General features: G+C 42.7%; 1 protein-coding gene across 1 annotated transcript in view; it reads right to left on the bottom strand.

The window, feature by feature from the left end:
• Positions 1–9,489, bottom strand: part of SPIDR (scaffolding protein involved in DNA repair) — a 273,808-nt gene that overhangs the window by 132,197 nt on the left and 132,122 nt on the right. The gene's annotated exons all lie outside the window — the stretch shown is intronic.

The raw sequence follows: 9,489 nt of genomic DNA, 5'->3' as shown, positions 1-9,489 counted from the left end.
CCTGCCTGCCTGCCTGATTGCCCCTAACTGCTTCTGCCTGTCAGCCTGATCACCCCCTAACTGCTCCCCTGCTGGCTTGATTGACACCTAACTGCTCCCCTGCTGGCCTGATCGCCCCTGACTGCCCTCCCCTGCTGGCCTGTTCGCCCCCAACTGCCCTCCCCTGCCGGCCTGATCTTGCCCCCAACTGCCCTCCCCTGCCAGCCATCTTGTGGCAGCCATCTTGTGATGACGTCATGCGTGACGCCACCTAGGCTTTTATTATATGGGATTATAAAGTTTCTATGTATCTATTATACTGTAAACCTTGTCAGCATTCATATATGTGTATGCACAGATAAATGCACACAGTTGAAAAATAGTAATCTGTCAAAGATTCTTTAACTTATATTTTTCTGATTAAAAATGAGACTGAAAATTCTTTCGAGAGTTATATTTTGGGCAATTTTTTAGGTAAGAGTGTTTAGAAAAAAATATTACAACCATAAGTAGCAATTATAGTATCTATTATAAAAAACCGATTTTATATTCATCCAAACAACAAAAATATTGTTTTTGAGTTTCTTAAGATATGCTGCTATTAGGAACAATAACATGACTATAGTTGTCATTCCTGGATAGAGGCCTGGCGTGTGTGCAGGGTTCACTGTATGTGTGCACAGATACCTGTGCATAAATCTACATGCCACTCAGATACTATGTGGTGAAGAAGGAGCACAAGACAAATATGCTCTAGGCCTAGTTCTGCCCCTGGAGAAGTTAATTACCTTTTCTGAATCTGTTGCCTCATCTGTAAGACTCTAGTCCTACTTCTCCCACAAGTTTATATAAGAGGAAATAAGAAAATAGACATAAAAGTACTCTGAGGAGTTACTTGACTAGCTTCTGTTTCTTAGTTATTATTATAAACTAGAGGCCCGGTGCAAATTTGTACACTCCGGGGGTCCCTCAGCCCGGCCTGCACCCTCTCACAATCCAGGACCCCTTGGGGGATGTCTGACTGCCGGACATCCCTCTTGCAATCTGGGACTGCTGACTCCTAACTGCTCACCTGCCTGCCTTATTGCCCATAACCACTCTGCCTGCCTGCCTGATTGCCCCTAACCACTCTGCCTCATCGCCCCTAACCACTCACCTGCCTGCCTCATCGCCTCTAACAGCCTCTGCCTGCCTGCCTTATCACCCCCAACTGCTCACCTGCCTGCCTTATTGCCCATAACCACTCTGCCTGCCTGCCTGATTGCCCCTAACCACTTGCCTGCCTGCTTGATTGCCTCTAACCATTCTGCATGCCTGCCTGATCGCCCCTAACTGCCTCTGCCTTGGGTCCCTGCTCACCGAGGCTTCGTCTGGAATGACGTCTGGAAGGTCATTCGTCTGTCCGGTCTAATGAGCATATTACGCTTTTATTATTATAGATTACTAATAAATGTATCCAAATGATAAAACTTGGAATTTATCAAAGTTGCCAAAATGTTTGTAAATGGCATTCTCCTAGGCCCTAAAACAAAGTAACTCAAAGTAACTTTCTGTCTGCTGCATGATATAATAATGCCTGGAATAGAAATAGAGTATCTAGATGGCAAAAATGTCTCAGTGAAATACAGAGGTTGAAATATAAAGACTTAGGGAGATTTACCATGTATCTTGCTTATCCAACTCTTAACATACCTCCAGGAAGTCATGGAGAGGAAGGTGAGTATTGTAGGTGCTGCCTTTGAAATGGGATGCTTTCAATGAGGATAAGCAAATGCTGAGGCAGCAGAGCTAAGTGTCCCCAGGTAAGATAGACATAGTGGACATAAGAAGGAGGACCAAAGTAATGGTTTGAATTATAGGAATTTTTGGTGGTGGATAATTAATGAGGGGTTTCTAGGACTAAAGCAGCTGAGAAGACCAAGAAACTCCTATCTGATCTGTAGGTCAAGTGACAGGCCTTGTCTGATCAGCAATATCCAGGGCCTCTCTTCTAGGTCCCAGACCGAGATAGGAAGCCGTCTTAAATCCCCAAATTGAGGGAGAGGTTGGGTTTTTAAGGAAGAACCCTTCAATAATATCAATCTATAATAATAAAAGAGTAATATGCTAATTAGACTGGAAGTCCTTCTGGACGAAGCCGGGGCTGCGAGGGAAGCCCGGGTCCTGGGTGCCTGCCAGCGGCCAGAGGGAAGCCCGGGTTCCGGAGGGAAGCCTGGGTCTCTGGTGCCGGAAGGAAGCCTGGATCCCGGGTGCCAGAGGGAAGCTGGTGCCTGCAGCTGGGGGAAGGAAGGCCTACTCTTGCACGATTTCGTGCATCAGGCCCCTAGTAATCATAATCATGGAATTTAGCTCTTACTTCTACACTTTCCCAAAGGATCTGTATCTGCTTTTGAGGACAACTGTGCATTGGAGAAAGTGAAATAACCAAACCTTTCAGGATTTATTGGACATTGTCCCTGAACTAATGTTGATCCCCAAGGAGTAAATACCTCTGTGTTCGACCAGTCAAGTTGAAGGCTTTATGGGTGAAAAACACAAATGGAGTTTGTCTTATGATTACCTGTCCAGATTCTGAGTTTATAAATGGAATATATGTTCAGAAATAGGCAAAATTCCAAAATTTTCACTTTGATCCATGTAATAAGAACTACTGTGATTAGAAGAGCTAAAAAGAAACTCCTAGGCTTTTCTTCCCTGCCAAAATAGCAAAGTAAAAGAAATACTGCATCTTTTGAGAGAATCACAAAGATTAATGTCACCATCAGAAACTTGAAAGATGCAATGTGGTGATTCCTATCATCTCTCTTTTTGTGTGGCAAGCCTATAATGAAGGTCAATATTTGAGGTTGACAGTAGTATTCAGTATCACAGACTTAATTAGGGAGCAATTCCAGTTGCAGTTGTTGATACAGATGTGGATTCTACTAGATTTGGTGTGCAGCTACTGATTTGACCTGTGTGTGTGTGTGTGTGTGTGTGTGTGTGTGTGTGTACACATGTGTGTTTCTCTCTCAATAGAAAAGAAAACATAAAGCTACTTGGCGGGGCAGCGGGATACGTTCATGCTGCATTAGTGCCCTGTCAACTCTGGTTCCACGCTGTAACCAGTCTGCAGTAACCTTCATCATCTTAGAGTCCCACAGGACAAGATGGCACGAAGTAACAGGTACCCTAGGATACCCTGGTAAGACATGTATGTGCCAGAGGGTAGATGATAAGTACTGCTTAGATCTCATTGGACTTTGGAAGCAACACGTGCCAATCTATTTTGTGTACTACTCCGGTCTATTTACTGAGTGGCCGATAAAGCTGTCAGTGTTACGTGAAGCTGAGAGAAAGCTCTCTGTGTGGTCCAGTATAAAATGCAAGCAACTGTATCCTTGGCCCTTGTGACTAATGGAAGCACCTATGGCTGACTGCGATACTTGGAACCAAAATAGAATAGTGGAAGGACCTAAGGTTTGGGGGCTAAGCCATGCTCTTATTCAGCACGGAACTGTTGCTACTGGGTCATAGTGCAAACTGAACACCTGACTATTTTAGATAACCTCAAAACCTCCACCATGGGATACTAGATAGCCATGGAACCCATCATGAAGTGGCCACTGACTGATTCAACTGGTCACAAAGGTGGACATGTCCAGGAATACTATGTCCTCAAGTTAAACTTATACATGTAGTATAGTCAGGTGTGACGAGTACCTGAAATTAAGTAAATTTCAAAATGAGGAAGCTCAGACGCTTGCTTTACCTATTCCTGCTGCACCTGCCATCCTTCCCTCAGCCCAACCTTATGGCCTCATGGGAAAGTCTGTATAACAAGTAATCAGGAGAAAAGGTCAAGCCTGGTTTTCAGATGAGCTGATATGATACAGGTTGTAGCTAGAAATAGACGGTTACAGCTCCCTTCAGAGAAGGCCCTGATAGGTAAAGCAGGGCCTTGTGCGGTGCCCTTATGTCCAATTTGCCCAGGAGAGATGGCATGAGATATGGGTCATACTGACTCATGGACCACCGTAACTGTTTAGCTGGATGGTGGGGACTACTTTTTGAGGGCACATCTCATGGTCCACTTGACCCAGGAGTAAAGACAACTTTCAGTGTAAGCCAAACTGATAGATGAAGAACCAAATTTTAAATTGATGCCAAATGTAGACGGAAGAAGACAAGAACTAGCAACAAAATGGTTGGGCAAAATGTATGTGGATGAATCGCTTAAATAAAGAATGAAAGAAAACATTTGTGTCCCATCTGAATTCTCACTGGAGAAGAGGAGACTCTCAAAAACCAGGAGGACATTGTAAATCACCCTATAATCGCTAGTTTGTCTCCTTCCACAGTAATCTAGAGTTTGTTCAATGGGATCATAAACAAAGTGATCATGGTGGCAAAGGCAGCTTTTACAAGTTGAGACTGCCTCTCACCACTGCTAACCTGTCTACTAACACTACTGAGTACCCAACTTGCCAAGTACAACAATCAATTCTGAGGGAAAAGCCTGCCACACAGTAGCAGGCTAATTACATTGAACCCCTTCTATCAAGAGAGGACAACAATTTATCCTCACTAAAATATACATTTACTCAGGTTTGGTTTTGCTTTTGGTTTTGCTTTCCCCATCTGCCATGCTTTGCCAGCAATACTGTACCTATAGTTAAATGCACCAGGTAATAAACTTTGGCTCTATTAGGGCAAATGAACCATACAGGGGGTAGTAACCACTTGTAGAAATGAGAACTATAATAGCTATGCATATTTCTCCTTTGCCAACTGTGTAATACATATTTATGTGTGTTAAATAATTTTGTCTCCTTTTGCCCTATTTTATATAGAACTAGAGGCCCAGTGCACGAAATTCATGCACTTGGGGGGGGGGGGAATCCCCCTCAGCCCGGCCTGTGTCCTCTCGCAGTCCGGGAGCTCTTGGGGGATATCTGACTGATGGCTTAGGCCCATTCCCCGTCAGTTGAACATCCTTAGCATTGCCGCGGAGGCGGGACAGGCTCCCACCACTGCCACTGCACTGGCCAGTCATGAGCTCACTTCTGGTTGAGCGGCGCTCCCCCTGTGGGAGCTCACTGACCACCAGGGGGCAGCTCCTGCGTTCAGCATCTGCCCCCTGGTGGTTAGTGTGCTTCATAGCAACCGGGTCGTTCCACCGTTCAGTCAATTTGCATATTAGCCTTCTATTGTATAGGATTTGTTGGTGATATTAGCCATGCAATCTACTCCAGAAGTTACAGAATTCCACAATTCCAAGGCAGAACAGTACCTAATCATGAGTGGGAGAGCTGTATTAGTGGAGCTAATAGCATGAGGAGATTTTAGATACTCCATTTAGGGAAAAAGAAAGACCTTTGTTATTTCTATAAGGAAGAGCTATAATGTGACAAGTGTCAACATGTTACTGCTTCTGTTGTTTGAAAATATTAGAGGGGGTGTGTTGATATGGAATAGCCACCCATGTTGGTGACATGCAGTGTAACAGCAGCATTTACGTTAAAACTGTTTCTTGGCTTCTTTTTTGCCTTTGTCACTTCCAGATGAGTAGCATCCAAATATGCTCTTCCAGCTTATATCACCTAGACTAATTCTGTAGTATACAACTGAACCCTGCTGACAGCCAGTGGTCCTATGAAAATTAAATGAGATAATATATGTAAAAATGGTTTAAGAAATAAAATACAAAACCATATGTAAGGTATAATTCTCCAATTTATAGTTTAAAATTGAGGTATGAATCAGAAGACACATTTAGAAGAGTTAGGAAGGTAACACTGAACAATAATATGAACTAAATACATTGATATAACGTATAAGATATAGGCTAAGTACATATAGGTCAAGTAGCGAGTGAAAAAAGGAATTCACAAGAGTTGAAGGCTCAGAGAGAATAAACGCTAATATTCTCAGCTGGGAAAACTGGGTTTTAATTATTGTTTTTCATTTACACATGGCAAATCCATGTATTTGAAATACTGTTATTTCATTTAATGTTCTCTAGGTCTAAAAACCATGGTACTCAATTCTCCACTACTAATTCAATGTTTTAATTCTATTTTACAATAAATGTTTTAATTTTTCATTGACCCATCTACATTTCCTCAGTCTCCAGCACCAACATACAGTTATCTGAAGTTGGGGTAATGCCTGCTGTCATAGAACACTGTATGTTTTCTTGGCTAATCAGTGCTATTTTCTTACCAAAATTTGTCAAATCAGCCATTTGACAGACTAGAAAAAACAGGCAATAAAAGCCACATAAACACACCTCTGGTAACATGCACATTTCTTTAGGCAGGAAACAAAGCCAATGGCAACTGTTCACGTTCCAAGTGTGTTCAAACAGACAGCTAGTCAGTGACCCACCGAGGGACTCCAGAACCAACACAGGGGCTTGAGTCTGCTCAACAGGAGAAAGAGTAAGTCCAGGTGGCACAATCTTTAAGAGGCAACTCAAAAACTGTAAGACACTTTCTTAGCCAACTCTAAGTGCAAATATATTCCTTGTCATATAGATGTATCAATCTATTATCTAGAAATAATATGATGGTCACAAACTTTATAAGAGCTTCCATCCTTAGTTATATACCAATGTAGTGGGTCCATGAATACTTGCACCAGGCAAACAATATGTTATGTATTCTTCATATTTCCTGTGCTTAGTTTTACTGAAATAAATTTCTCTCGGTTGACAGGCAGTTTTGAATACCTCCCAGGCTCTAAGGTGCTTACTGCTCCACTTTATTTATCTTATTGTTGAAAGTATTACATAGGTCCCGCCTTCCCCCATTAACTATTTCCAGCCTGCTCCCGTCCCCTCCCTCCTCCCGGCCTTTTCCATCCCATTGCCTGTGTCCACGGGTTGTGTATGTGTGTGTGTGTGTGTGTGTGTGTGTGTGTGTGTGTGTATCTATATATATCTATATCTATATCTATATCTATCTATCTATCTATCTATCTATCTATCTATCTATCTATGTTCAGTGATTGGTCTCTTTCCACCCACCCTCCCCTGCCTTCCCTCTGAGGTTCAACAAACAGTCTGTTCCCCTTTAAATGCCTTGTTTGTTTTTTCTTTATAAAATAGCCAGAGTTTCTGATATTGGAAGTTACTAAAGGAATACAATTGTCTTCTTTTCTAAAAATCTAGTAGTGGTCAATACAAATATTTTCTTTAATAAGTTAGATGAGGTTCACATTTAGAAATCATTCTGTAACAATTAAAATACTAAATAAACACATTGGGACTGAATAAACAAGCTAGGTAAAAACATGGCAATTATTCAAGTATAGATATAAAGTATATTCTTATTATTGGGCCTCTTTCCTTTTTTAAAAAAATATATCTTATTGATTTTTTACAGAGAGGAAGGGAGAGGGATAGAGAGATAGAAACATCAACAAGAGAGAAACATCGATCAGCTGCCTCCTGCACACTCCCTACTGGGGATGTGCCTGCAACCAAGGTACATGCCCTTGACCGGAATCGAACCTGGGACCCTTTAGTCCACAGGCCGACACTCTATCCTTTGAGCCAAACCAGTTAGGGCTGGGCCTCTTTCTTATGGAGAAGTTAATAGAGTAGGTCACACATTTTGGACTGGTGACAAGTCTTGACCTCGTAGACATGCTACTCTCTTTGTGGCTGCAATGAAAAGCCCAGGAACTAGTAGAAACTTTCTAGGATATTCAAATAATTTAGTCTTATTTTTATACTTACAATATGGAAATCTTCCTAAAAACTGTATGGAAAGATTTATAAATACTGAAGTATTTATTAATATCCACGACTTAGGCACTGTTTTGCATTATTATTATTTCTTAAAGCTAGTTTTCACTCTGGCTGGTGTGGCTCAGTTGGTTGGAGTGACATCCTATGCACCAAAGGGTAACAGATTCGGTTCCAGGTCAGGGCACATACCCAGGTTGCAGGTTTGATCCCTGGTCAAGGCACATATGGGAGGCAACCAATTGATGTTTCTCTCTCTCTAGAGGCCCTTCCTCCCTCTCTAAAATCAATAAAAGCATATCCTTGAGTGAGAATTTTTAAAAAAAGCTAGTTTTCAATTATGTTCTGGTTTGCCTTTATTTATAATTTGAATATTGTAATGTGTTAATCATAGGAGAATATTGTTAATCCAGATTGCATTGATAAAGAAAATACTGACCCCAATTATTCAAGATGGAATGCATGCCAATGACTGTTTGTTGTTCATTAGTAGAATGATGCAAAAGAAGTGCCACATCAATCAGCTGGCCAACAACATGCTTCTCCTTTGGCCTGTCACTATGAGAAAGGGGAGGGGGGAGAGAAAGAGATCCTTCCTCCAGATGTGGTGAGAAAACACATAACAAAGCAACAGCTGTCCTCACTGTTTCAACATTGAGAGTCACACACAGTTAATTCCTGACACTATGATAGCATCTACACATTGACTTTACAGTCAATTCACAAAGGAAAACAGTACCCACTTTACTTGTTCACTCTCCTTTGAGTACCTCTAAATTATCCTGTTACACAAATGTAGTCCTCTTTCAGCGAGGAAGCACAGATGTTATTAGCACATTTCACTTTGTTAACATAATAAACAGGCTCTACAAATGAAACTGGGCCTTGTGTAGTTTCTTTAGTAGGCTGTCTTTTGGAGCGATGCCTGAACCACAGGTGGCTAGTCATCAGACTGACTGTAAGAAAGATACTCAAGGGCCCATAAAATGCTATCTATTTATATAAAAACCCTGGGTGTAACGCGTCACGTCCGAGGCTCAACCAACTGGAAGGAAGTCAGTCCTGCAGGGGTTGTCTTGGCAACAGCTGTGCCCTCCCTGAGCTGTTTCCCGTGAGGGCGGGGTTTGAGGCAGGAACCGGCCCTCGGAGCGTGGATGCACTGAGTCCTGGGTCGCCTTGCCAAGGACTGCACCCTCCCTGAGCTGTTTCCCGCGAGGCCTGAGGGAAGAACTCACTCTCGGAGCACCAGGAGCGCCCAGCAGCAGTCAGTCCTGGGTTGCTGAGGCGGAGGCCACAGCGTGGTAGAACTCTGGGTCTGGCCCAACAAGAGGCGTGGCCGGCCTTCAAACCAGACACTGACAGTAGGGAGGTGGGAGACCCATTCCTCACATAATCTACTGCTGGATAGCTTGCTGACAGTGGCTTGCCAGCCAGGATCCCCATTCACCTGCACCCTGGACCCTGACAGGAGGGAGGAGGGAGCCCCATTCCTCACGGAATCGACAGGTGGCCAGCTTGCTGTCAGGGGCCTGCCAGCTAGGAATTCTATTCACCTGCATATCTGTATAAAGTTTTAATACATTATATTAGAGGTCGTGGTGGTACTGTTTTACCCACAGCTTCTACAGGAATTGCTGCAAATTTACTTCTCGGCGGGAGCACCTTTCATTCCCAATACAAATTACTAATTCCATTAAATGAAACTTCAATTTCTAGACTTGATATAAACAGTGAAGTTGCTAAAACTATTAAAAAGGCCCAACTTCTCATTATTGATG

This window comes from Myotis brandtii, unplaced genomic scaffold (genome assembly GCF_000412655.1).
Source record: "Myotis brandtii unplaced genomic scaffold, ASM41265v1 scaffold922, whole genome shotgun sequence".
In the NCBI taxonomy this organism is placed as follows: domain Eukaryota; kingdom Metazoa; phylum Chordata; class Mammalia; order Chiroptera; family Vespertilionidae; genus Myotis; species Myotis brandtii.
This window is presented reverse-complemented; position numbering and strand designations above follow the sequence as displayed.